Below are 13019 nucleotides of genomic sequence, written 5' to 3' on the forward strand. Positions count from 1 at the left end.
ATTTCATATTTAAACTCTCCACCTTTATTTTTTAATGTTGATATCTTTAAAGGAGTTTCTGATAATTATGGTAGTGGGGAGGCACAAAGGAGGTTAGCTAGCTATTTTAGCAACTTTTATGCCCAACGTTATCAGAATATCTGAGTACCTCACAATGTTTAATGTATTTATCCTCACCATACCCCTGTGAGGTAGGGAAGTGCTATTATCTTCATCTTAAAGATGGGGAACTGAGGCATAGGAAGGCTAAATGAATTGCCCATGGCCCGACAGGAAGTTTATGACAGAGCAGGGACTTGAACCCAGGGGTCTCGAGTCCTAGGATAATGCTGTAACCACTGCTTAATCCTTCCTCAAGTTGAAGGAAAGGAGGTTCACTGATCTCCCACCCATGAGAACAATCTCAAACCATATTTTGCTGAATCCGCATGAGCAAGGGCTGAGATTCACAAACAGTTCAGATTTGAACAAGGATAATTTGGGGTACTCAGATGGTTCAAACTGAAGATATCAGACAGCTGTGTCAAAGTCTTGACTGTATCAAAGACAAAAGAGATATCTTTGAACTCCAGGGTTTCTTCTCTGGCTAGTTGAAAGATGGACAAAGGAAAGTAATTCTCTTTTTGTGCTGTTAAAAATACTCTACGGACAATCCAAACAAAGAACAAAGTTTTGGCAGAGGGAAAGGCAAGAACAAAGATAAATCAACCTTTCCTATCCTTGTGCTTTACCCAGTCTTTGACTGCCAGGCTGCAACATGTTCAGATTTTCATTGAGTTTCTGATGTTTCAGCAGCAGCAGAGTTTGAAAATGGTCTCATTCCATAGCTATTTCATTCGGCAGCCATGGGCACCTGCAGAGAATAAGGAGGTGTATAGAAAAGCAAAGTGTTTTCATAGTCTGAAAAAGATGCAGACATTCCGTGATGCTGCTAGTAACATTTTCAGCAATGTGTTAGCAAAATATCCCAGCTTTTCTCATGACACACATACCATTGAGATGTCCACAATCAGTCAACTGATGAGGCCATTGTCAGTCAACTCGAGGTGGTTAATTGGTATGGTTATATTTCAAACTAAAATTATATTAATTTAACTGAGTACCTGACATATGTTTATTTATTTTAGGGGATAACAGTAACTCACTGAAAAATTATTTATTGGTGCCATATGGCATTCCCCCAAATGATGGCCTAATTAGGCTTAATGAATCTCATAAAAACATGTTTTGTCATCAAAAAGGGCTTTAGAAATTTTAGAAGTCAGCTTTTGGAAAGTTCTTAAGGTGTTTGGAACACCATTCAAGCCATATATTATGGCCATTAGAAAACAGAATGGTACATAAAGCTGAGGCTTTATTTTGCAACTACGTGCCCTCTCAAAAGTCCTTTATTCGTGCCATTTTGACACCCAGTGGCATTACTTTAAAGTCCCTCAAGAGCAATCCAGCACTAGGATCTAGGAGTTTACATAAACCAATATGTATGAGGTATCCATTTTAGCATGTTAGTTGCCCACACAGCAGACCAAATCACTCCCTTTGATCTAGTAAGTGCCTCTTCAGTCTGCAACAGCTAGAATTCAGGGTAAACATTTTTTAAAAAAAAATAATGCCAGGTCTAATGTAGAGCTGTCTGTGAGCAAAGGAAACATCAAAAATAGAGAATGTGTTTGGAGTTATGAATGAAGAGAGGAACAAGAATTTTAAGGAGAAAAAGATTCTGAAATATTAAAAACACCTTCTCTGTGAATACACTAGAGATTCAGACAGGGAATGAAGAAAAGAATTTCAAGTGCTATGTTAATTTGTTTCGCTGTTTTCCAGAAGTTTGACTTTAACGTGTCATGTGAATTGATTTGCTGTTTTGCCCTATGGTTAAATCAACACAGAAGTTGAGTTTGGAACTTTGATGTACTATTGCTGCTTATTTTTCTGTATATGGTAAACACTGTACTGACACTCCTCTCTCCCCTGTGCTGGACTCAGGTGCTGCTATATGTCCTAAGGTAGTGAGCCTGCACTTATTCCTCTCTGGATGGGCATTAGTCCCCTTTACTTACATGGGTCTGGTAATTCCTGACACAAAATCCAGTTACACACATAGGAGATTTGTAACCATTTATATAAAAGAATATTGGGTAAGGGAGTAGTACAGGCTGAAAGGGAAGGGAAGCTAAGGCAATTCAACATCCACAATGAAACAATAGCACAATCCCTTCCCCTACCTCTGGAAATACTCAAAACCATTACCTCCCCAGCCAGAGGCCTCCAATTCCACTGATGGTGGACATAGATCTAAGAGGCACTAGCCTGATAAGATAGCTTCTCCTCTGGTGGCTGCTCACTCTGGACCCCTTGGCCTGCGGGTGGAGGGTTGGGGCTCCTTGGATACTCAGCCATCACCTTCCCTTGGGACACATGCAAATCTGAGTCCAAAGTGTTCACCACTAGCCCCAGTTGCACACAATCTATTACAGTCTTTTCCCCAGTCTAACCCAGAGCAACATACTACTCCTTCCTTCTGCTGAGACTCTCATATATTGCAGCAAAGATGGCACCCCATCTTCCAGCCTCTCCCAACTGTCATGGACTCCTCTCAGCTATTGAGCCTCCCAGACTTGGCTGCTCATGTATAGGTGCCATCTGCTGGCTTATTACAACACTCTGTTTTGTACACACTTCTGCCATAGTGTTGTCTAATGACCTTTTCAAGAGTCTTGATATATCTGGTGGTAATCTTAAAAACCCAGCTTCAAAATTCTTGGATTAATGTGATTATGTGAGAAACTCAGCTCTCAATCTCTCTCTCTCTCTTTGTTTTAAAAGGTAAGTTCTAGACCTAATGGTTGCAGAGTAAAGCTTGAAAATGTGACCTCAGTGAACCAAAAGGCAAATTAAAATAAACCAATCATGATTTTTTTTGGATCCTGACTCTTTTTTTTAATTGTGTGGTTGGCAATACCAGTACATACTAAAATAATCTTCCCCTAAACAAAAATGAAGACAAGCGGTTCAGTTTCTAAATCAAATACCTGTAAAACTCCTATTGAAAGTGAGAAACAAGTTTTTGTTAATACCATGTTCTGGAATCATGAAGAAATTATAGAAAAACTAAGAAAAACAAAATAACGATAATATTTTTAAAGGAGACAAAATATATATTGAAGATACTACCAACAGAATTTTAAAAGGTTATAAAATTCATGTAGAGCTTGGAATAAGGATACAGTATAAAGAAATTCAAATGAAGGAACAAAGATACAAGATTTACTTTGAACTTGGGCATTTTTTTCTCCTGGAACTAGCTGCAGGGGTACATTGTGCTTTGTACCTGACAAGAATGTGCTTGTGAACTCCATGATGTGTTTGTCCATTATACAGCTCAAGGACAGTGCACATGCACATTTCTTATACACAGTGAGGTCTATTAGATGATTTCTTCAGGCTGTATATTAGTATAATCTATATCACAATGTATGACAGTCCATCATACTGCAGCAACAGTCTCTTTCCCAAATGACTGTGAGCTGAGTACATAGTTTAATGTAAATAACTCACTCCATCAGTTTTAGCCTCTTCATGGAATGACCACAAGCAGGTGGCAGTTATCTAAGGTTAATTTAGTATTTTCATTGTCTGACTTTATTCACTTACTATTCTGGTGACAGTTTTTTGGATTTTTTAAATTTTTTAAAAAAATAAATCCAGGTTTGCTCACCAACTGTTCAATGTGAGTGTTCAGTTTTGAAAAAACAAATGTAAGCTATGTTGATTACTTGTGGTTGTTCACATAAACCACATGGTATTATTTCTGTTACCTAATTGGATGAGCATAATGTGACCAGAAGATTTTCATGAAGGTTTGAAGAAATCACACAGTATTTAATCTCTCAGGGAAAAGGTAGCAGAGAATGAGGTGTTGTGCTGTCCCTTAAGGGGAAGTGCCCAGTCCAATTTTTCCCTTTCTCAAGTTCTGACCCAGAGCACCAAAGCAAACTCTTATCAGGGATCTGTCATTCCCAGAGGGATCTCGGAACAGTAGCAAAGTATGCTGGGAAGAGGGTCAGTATAAAAGTTTCTTGCTTTGCTCAGTAAAGTGAAAGAACTAGAAGGTGGAGGATCGACTGTTAGATCTCTCTGGTCAAAATGCTCAGGGTGTTGCTTTAGAAGAGCTCAAGAGAGATTAGGTAGGAAATAAGACTGGAAGTGGTTCTCTTGCTGAGGGGTCCTGTAAGGGTTCCAGGGCAGGATAAGCAGCGTAGGACAAGGAAGGAAGGTCTGGGAAGAAACCTGAGAGGTAGTGGTCACAATGGCAAAGGACTAGCATAATGAAGGAAGATGCTGTGGAAAAAGGGAATAAAAAGTGATGGGAATGAGAGCTGCATACCAGTTTCCTGTTTCAGACCCTATGGACAATACTTCCAAGAGAGCGTGAGAGGAAGCCCTCCCATTTCTCCCTTGCATCATATAAGAGGGAAAACTATTCAGAACTTGAAAAGTTGACTGTGTCCCAGGAAGGGCAAAGGACTCCGAGGAACCCCTGTGTGCAAGAAGAAACAGTCAAATAGACCCTAAGGAGTAGGCTGTGGCCCGGGAAGGGCAAAGGACTGTTTACATTTTTATTTATTTATTCGTTTTGGTTTTTTAACTTTGTTGTTCAGGAAGGGAGCTTAGTTTTGTCAGAGTCCTACACTGTCTCAGAGAGAGAGAGAGAGAGAGAGAGAGAGAGAGAGAGAGAGAACGGTGGACCAGTGAGGAAACTGAAGCAGTGGCTACAGCCAAACCTGAGAAGTAATTCTCCTCACAAGAGAAGGGTTACGGTGTTCAGAAGACTTCCTCTTTCAGCCATCTCAGTCTTGTTCCAAGAAATAATGTATAGAAAAATTAGGCTACTGTCTGACTTACAGGTAAGATCCAAATACAATTACCCAAAATAGCCAAGTGGTATCTTCTTTGCAGCACTTCAGTTATGGAGCCAGACCTTCTGGTTAATTTTTGTTTTGTTTTAGATTTTGGAGGCATGAAATATTCAAAAGAGAAAAAAGTCTCTTGTGATACCTGAAGTTACTCAGATACATGCAGCCCAGTAGCCAGTGAAATCAAGCAGTAATATTTCCATCACACTTGGCAAACTTAGAGTTTACTTCAAATGGATGTTTTCTGCCTAAAACCAGCAATTTTACAGTAATTCCTTTGCGAGAAACAGAAGTTCTGCAATGGTGCAAACTTTTAAATATATCTCAGTAAGAGAAGAAATCTTGAAGCAGTAAAGCTAATAAATAATAATGTATTAAGGGATCAAATGCCCTGATATATTTCAAGATCTCTTAGCGTTAGAGATTTGGAGAGCTACAAAAGACAGCCATCAAGGAAAGATATTGGGAAGGAAATGTTAGCAGGAATTAGGAAAAGGTCAAGGGTATTAAAAATGGAAAAAATACCTAGATTTAGGCAGAATTTGAAAGACAAAAAATAGGTCCAGAGAGAAATGAAATGAGAAGTCTAAGTACTAGCAGTTAGAAGATATATATATGAACCTCTTCATGCTGTTCACTAAGATAGATTTAGGTACGGTTTCTCATCTACAACCAAGGCTAGTGGAATGTAATTTATTAGGTGGCATCAGAATAAAGCCCTAGGAGTCTAAAACAGATGCACTTGATATATAAAGAGGAATCCAGGAACATTTCTGATTATAAATATAATGGGAAAGTCATTTTAAAGGGTAAGAATCTTAATTCTCTAGGGATAAGTGGAGGGCAGGTACTGAAGGAGAATGGGTATGGTGTTCTTTTAAAAGAGCAAGTTTTCAACACAGTCAGATGTGGCTGAAGCATTCAGAATGAGATTTCCTCACACTTTTTTTTTTGGCATGCTTTTTCAAATGACAAATATATATTTCATTTTCGCAAACCTCTAATCAGTTTTTAATAAAAGACCTGAATTCATAAAATCTAGTTAAATGTGTTTATTATTTCCAGCTTTCAGCTTTTGAGAGAAATTTTATATTAATATAACTATGATGGAATGTCCCATTTAGTTACCAATGAAGCAAGGAGTACCTTTTGATATTCAAAAGGAGATGAACTCTTAATAGCCTAGATACTCAGTCAAAGCTCTCACAACAAGGCTTTCTTGTGTCACCTAAAGGCTATATTCTTTAGCTGCTGAAAATTTGAAAAAATGTAAAATTAAGCCAAGAATATTACAAGGAATTATTTTCCTCAAGTGAAGAAAATTAGAAAGGGTTTGGAAATAGATGTTGACGGGGAAAAAGTGCAAAGAGACTGAAGTAATCCAAACCAAAAGGCCTACTAATAGAACTCAAGGACTGTGTTAACTTCAAACCTGGTAAACAGGAACAGTGAAGGATTAGAAATCAATGAACCAAAACTGGTATGTTGGAAATTAGGCCTAACTAGTGGACAAAACAATGAGGGGATGGGCTATTCCACCTACCACTTCCTTTTGCAGAAAGCTGGTTACTGTGATACTAGCTGACTGAAAGATGAGAGAATGGGAAGGAGCAAGATTCACAATCATGACTGCCATGCCCATTGTCTCCTGAGACCTTGGGCCTTCTTTGTCCTAATCCTGAGAGATGTCCTCACCAGGCTAGGCCAGAGAGAGGGAGATACAACCCCACCTCCAACTAAATACAAAATAGCAGCTGGGATGTGAGATTTTGTCATCCCACCCTTGTGTGTTCTTTTCTCTCCTGACCTTATTTCTTCTCTTTCCTACCTCTCTCCTTTTTCCTTCTGTCTAATATAAGTCTGGTTTAGCTGGTCAAAACTGTCTTTTTTGTTTCACTGCTGTAAGCCAGTGACGAGAAAGACAGATAAATGCATTGTTGTAAACAACCTGATGCTGTTACAAGTTTGCCAGGTCTTGGAATGGCTGATAAGACCTTGCACTGTGCCTATGTTTTTTCCAGCAGTGAGGATGCAAGTAAAAGTTAGCACCAAAGACAGAAGCTGTATTTTCTATATTTGCTGTTCTTTTCTTTCTCTCGTGTGTGTGTCTTGGTTTGTCTTTTAGGAATAAGGGATCAGACTTTAACTGCAACATCCCCAGCCCTCCTCCCCTAACTTTTCATCCTTTTCCCAAAAAGGACAGGTATATCACCATCTTTTATATCTTTTAAAAGACTATCAAACAAGAGTTTTCCTTATTAAAACTTTGCACAGCTTAAAGGGAACAAGGAAGATTGTTCAAATGAAAGCTTACTTAACACTTTACATTTCAAAAGCTCAGTTTTACTTTATTTTTCTGTATCTTTAATGAAAGGTTTGAGAGATATTTAATTGGTGTGTTTGCCATGGTACACAGCAGGCTTGGGTCTCTCTATACCAAACCGTATTTGTAACTTTTTAATGTTATAAACAGGATCATGTTAACACCTTTGACACTTTGGGCCCTTTATTCCACCTAAATTAATAAAAACAAATTAAATCAATGGGATCAGGTTGTCTCCTCCCTTAGAAAAACTTGGGGAAGAAGGTGGAAGAGAGAAAATTCTACAAGGAAAAATCTAGGAGAGTTTTCAGGGTGCAATGTTCTCTTGGGCTACATCATGGGGGGAGGCATCGCTTTTCAAACCTTTACATCTAGAAGATCCACAGGCAAGGAAACCTCAGATTTACATTGTTGCAACGAAGGGGAAACTAAGAGTTAATACTGCTTTAAGCAGTTAGAGTTGTACAGAATTGTTTTCCTCATCCTAGATATTTAGAACATATTATTAATGATCAATGTTTGGATTGTATTTCTTTTTTTTTTTTTTTTTTTTGGTGACAGAATCCATTTGACTGCAGCAATATCATGAATAGCACAAAAGATGCTATCCAGGTTACATGCTCTTCTGTAGACAACCCTAAACAATAGCAATAGCTGCGTGTGCCAGAATGTACCCCTCTGTCCACACCGTACATACTATTGTAATCATCTTTGTACAAAGTATGTCTTGTGAGATATCTTTTTTAAAAACTAATAATTTGCTGGTCATTATTGTCCTAATAAAATGTGTGTGGTAACACTGTATGTAAATTTATAAGATTCTGCTGTATGGTGTTCTTACCATATGTTCCAAACTGAGGTTAGCAAAGAGGTCTGTCTCAAACAAAGGAATGTGTGCCCTACTTAATTTTTATTTGAGCAGTCAACAGAGTCAAACAGGTGAGGAAAAGTAGCAGGGAACATCCTTCTCTATAGACTCAAGCTCTTGAATCTCAGGTGGAAATGTTTTTCAAGGGAGGGACTAGCACTCTAAAAAGGAGAGTTAAACATACCAAGATGCCTCGCATGCCCCATTGTATTCACAGCACCAGAAGCAGCAAAGGAAGCATTCATTGGACTGGAGAAGGGGTCCTGACCTAAAGTTTGGTCAGTAAGACTGCTGAAAGCATATGGTGACAAACTACTTGAATTTGATATAGTTTAAGTTAGGTGCAGTAGCATTTATCTTTATTTTCTTGTAACCATTTCTGACTTTTATACCTCATTATTTGTAGTCACTTGAATCTCTCTTTGCAGTTAATAAACTTGTTCTATATTGAAGGGTCTGGGAAACTCCATTTGGGGTAGCAAGTTATGTGCATATTATTTCTATTAAAGCAATCATGGACTTTTATATAAAATGTATATTGTCCAGGAAAGGGATGGGCAGTACAGGACATACATTTCTGGGGAGAAATCTAAGACTGGGAGTGTGTTGGGATCACCCTGAAGTATAGCTGAAGCTGGTAAGAGCCAAGGTGTGGATGACTGGCTGCAGCATATACGGACATAGCTGGGAGTGACTTGCATGCTGGAGGCTGAGAGCAGTCCAGACTAGAGGCTACTGAAGCAAAGCATTGTGAAAGTCACCCCAGGTTAGAGGGCAGGGGTAACACAGCTACTCATTAGTCTGGATTGTACCCTGGTATGTCACACTGTGGTAGTAGTATGGTATGTGGTTGGAGGGAGGCTTAATTTAGGATGAAGGTTGAAGAAGCATTAGACCTTATACAATGAGATAGTTGTATTTCTGTGGCTGTGGCCAATATTCTCAAATTATTTTCTCATTTCTCTGTACATTTGACATGTCTGAAAATGAGTTTAGTAACTACAGCCTGTGGCCGTGAGTTGAGATGATACTTCAAGACACAGCAGTTCATTCAAAAACATCAAGAAATAGAAGTGTCTGTTTTTTGCCTGCCTTTTGTTGTAATGTTGAAAATATCATAAAGAGCAAGTGTGTAATGTTGTAATATTACTGCACAATACTTAATCCTTGTTCTCACCCCACTTGCAGCCCCATATTGTTTAAATATATTTTTTAAAAATAGATTGCAAGCTCTTCCACTCAGAGACCACATATCCTTGACTTCATTATGAACCTTGCACATTCTGAGGTTCTGTATAAATAACAAGTTATTGTTATTGTTTTTCTTATTTTTATTGTGGTAGTCATGGATCAGGGCCACACCAGCTAAGCACTATACACACACAGTACAGATAGATGCTCCAAAAGAGCTTACAATCGAAGTATAAGAGGAAAGACAACAGATGAATAAAAGAAACATTAGTGGATAATAAGAAAATGAGGCAATACTGATCAGCAAATAAAGTAGCCATCAAAGAACACCAACTGCCTAGTCACTATCACATTTTTACTAAGCTTCCCAATAAAGGAGATTCTTAATGATGGACACAAAGAAGACAAATGAGGTGGCTTTGCAGAGGTGAATGGAAGAACGTGCTTGTTCAAAAATATAATAAATGGTCTATGAAAGGTGATATCACTGGAGGAGTGGTGATGTAGGTCAGTGTCTCTAGGATATTGTCTATTAATAACTATTAATATTACTATCTATTGTTTAAATCAATTCACTGGAGAACTAGCACTCATTCTATTCAATGTGTAATATTTACCAATGATTACATAAAAACATTTACCAATGATTACATAAAATATTTTAGCTCAGGAATTACTGAAGTTTCTACAGCATTTTTTTTTAAGGTTACTGACAAAGTTATGTACTGAGATCCTGGGATAAGCATACTGAACAAAGATGAAGAAACATACTCTCTCTGTTCTCCCATTTAAAAAAAAAAGATATTTACTTACCTCACAGGCCTGCTGTGAGAATTAGTTATGTAACATTTGTGCAGAACATCTGAGCCATATCATGGAATTTAATGACAATATTTCTTGTACCAGATCAATACTTCTGCTCGTCCTCTGTTCACCTGCTAGTATTCTGTAAACAGCTAACATCAGACATGCCAACAGCTAGTTTTGAGTAAAGGGTCTTCATTGCAGAGAAGAGCCTTGATACCTCTAAAAGCTGCTAAAAGCAAGGAGGAGTATCTCAGATGCCTTCCCCCTCTAAGCATAACTGCTACATAAGTAAAGGAGGAAGGAAACATCAGTACTGGAGCTTCCAGCAGGACAGGAGACAGGAAATATCAACAAGACTAGAGCTACCAGTGCGAGTAGGGAACTAGGAGGACCAGGTGCCAGATGCAGGTACAGGGAAATGGAAGAGGGGGGCAAGCAGAAACAGAATGGATGGAACGGGAAGGAGGAGATAGTTCTATTATCCTTTTCAACAAGTTCAAAACCCTTATTACATTAAAGAATGTTGTAAATACTTTTCCTACTCATTTTCCTTATATGCAATTGCTGTGGCTGCCAAAGGGGTGTTATGTGGAACATTTCTCCTTCCACTCCATCTTATACAGAAAGGTTGGTGATTCACAAGAAGTTCTCTGTCACGACGTGGTCCCTGTGATGAAAATATTGGAGAATGCATGTACTAAAGAAAGAATTAGTCTCCCAATGTTACAAAGAACACCCCTCAGTTGAAAGTTAAGTTTGTTCTTTTTTAAGACTAGAGTTCCAATCTGCTGTGGAGAAGGCCAAGATCTACTATAAGTACAAGGTTATTAAACATTTCTGAGTTCAGATCTTCTTCAGTCAGATTGAGAATAGGAAGGAAAGAGGATGAGATGATAAAGAAAGTCAAAACGATCTTCCACCATATGGTAGATTCTCTGCACACCCTGACAAAAGCAGAGACCAGGAACCAAGAGAAGACTGAAAGAAAAAGTGGAAATAACACATATCCAGGCTCACAAAATGTCAGCTATGGCTCATGAGCAAATGAAGATTTTTCTAGAGTTATCCGAAGAACATTACAGTTCAACTGGATGATGTTGTCTAATGGACTAATAATTGACAATAGAACCTCAGAGTTACAAACACCAGAGTTACAAACTGACCAGTCAACTACACACCTCATTTGGAACCGGAAGTATGCAATCAGGCAGCAGCAGAGACAAAAAAGTAAATACAGTACAGTACTGTGTTAAACATAAAACTACTAAATATTAAAGGAAAAGTTTAAAAGAGATTTGACAACGTAAGGAAACTGTTTCTGTACTTGTTTTATTTATATTAAGATGGTTAAAAGTAGCATTTTTCTTCTGTATAGTAAAGTTTCCAAATATTAAGTCAATGTTGAGTTGTAAATGTTTAAAAGAACAACCAGATTTTTTTTTTTTTTTTTTAAAGTTTCCAACTTTTCAGAGTTACAAGCAACCTACATTCCCGAGATTCTCGTAACTGAGGTTCTATTGTATAATGTGTAATTTGTGCTGAATTGTGTGTGTTCTGGTCATGAAGTATCCTACAGTGGATTGTGATATTTAGGCATTTCTCCTCTTAGCATTGAAAGGTGTAAGTCACTTAGGCCTTGCAACACTGAGTGGAGTAATACCTAAATACGTTTACAAATCTTAGGGAAATACTACTAATTATAATTATCTTGCAAGCTATTTACATAGGCTATGTCTACACTGACAGCGGCAAAGTCGCCACCATCAGATCGACTTTTCTGGATCGACTGAGCAGTCAGTGAAGACCTGCTCAGTCAATCCAGAAATCAATGCTGTTAATCCACCCCCGCAAGTGGTGCGGTGCAGTGCAGTGAAGACGGCACGCAGAAGAGAGAAGGGAGAGTTTCTCAAGTTTTCTGCGTAGTTTGTGTAACTCCCATCGACTGCCGCCGAATCGCCAGAGTAACTGTGGGCCATAGTTAGTATCATTCAAATGACCAAACAAATCACTCTCTTTTAAACATGTAAGCTTATTTCTCTCCAACGAATTGTATGCCATTCCCAACACAGATATAGTGATTTTATGGATAATGATTTATGTAATTATTAATATGATAAATCAATTTATCAATATAGGGTTCTTTCAATATGATTCTAATACATAGAAATTAATTATCTTAAGCCATATAAAAACATTTTTAAGCAAGTAGTAAAAAAAGGATTTCTATTGACATGTAAATTCCCCACCCAGACAGGGTTATTTAAAAAAATCCTAGATTTAGGACCAATCCTGCAATTATTAATATGTATGTTGCAGTGTAAACTTCAATGGGATTAGTCATATGAGTATACTGATACACGTTCATAGCTGTTTGCAGGGTACTGCTATAGTTTAAGTGCCAGTTTATACCTTTGCATACACCTCATTGAAGTCCATGGGATTAGTCTGTGAATATCCACAAGCATAATTTGACTCTAAAAGAATGTAAACTTCCATCCAATTTACAACTTCTAACCTCCCTTTGAATATCAAAGTAAGTAAAAATAAAAAACATTTCATCATCTCCTTCCACCCCATCTTTGAAATATTTGTGGCCTAACATGACACCTTTGAGAGTTGTCAACATTAGACAGACACTTTCTCTGCATTATCAGTTTACTCAAAGGAGAGAAACCATTTCTGAATGATTAACCACTTTATAAGAGAACAAAATTATTAATGTATATCAAACATGCTCTTCCTTTCTCTTAATATTAAAAATAGTATGCTTTACTGTATTCTAGACTACAGAACATGGGTCAGTAATTAAAAAAACATATGATAAATGGTTGGTTTCTCGGTCAACCTCACATCACACAAAGTATCAGCCTGAGAATAGTTACTCATAGACTTTATATGATCATGATGGTCCCTT

General features: G+C 37.9%; 1 long non-coding RNA gene across 1 annotated transcript in view; it reads right to left on the minus strand.

Annotated features, from left to right (window-relative positions):
• Positions 1-602: 602 nt before the first annotated feature.
• LOC137155601 (uncharacterized) overlaps positions 603-13019 on the minus strand; it is a 98257-nt gene continuing 85840 nt past the window's right edge. The window contains exon 4 of the long non-coding RNA XR_010920567.1: positions 603-853. This is a non-coding gene — a long non-coding RNA (uncharacterized lncRNA). The remainder of the gene's footprint in view (positions 854-13019) is intronic.

This window comes from Emydura macquarii, unplaced genomic scaffold (genome assembly GCF_026122565.2).
Source record: "Emydura macquarii macquarii isolate MOO-44397 ecotype Brisbane River unplaced genomic scaffold, CSIRO-AGI_Emac_v2 contig_1363, whole genome shotgun sequence".
Classification (NCBI taxonomy): Eukaryota; Metazoa; Chordata; order Testudines; family Chelidae; genus Emydura; species Emydura macquarii.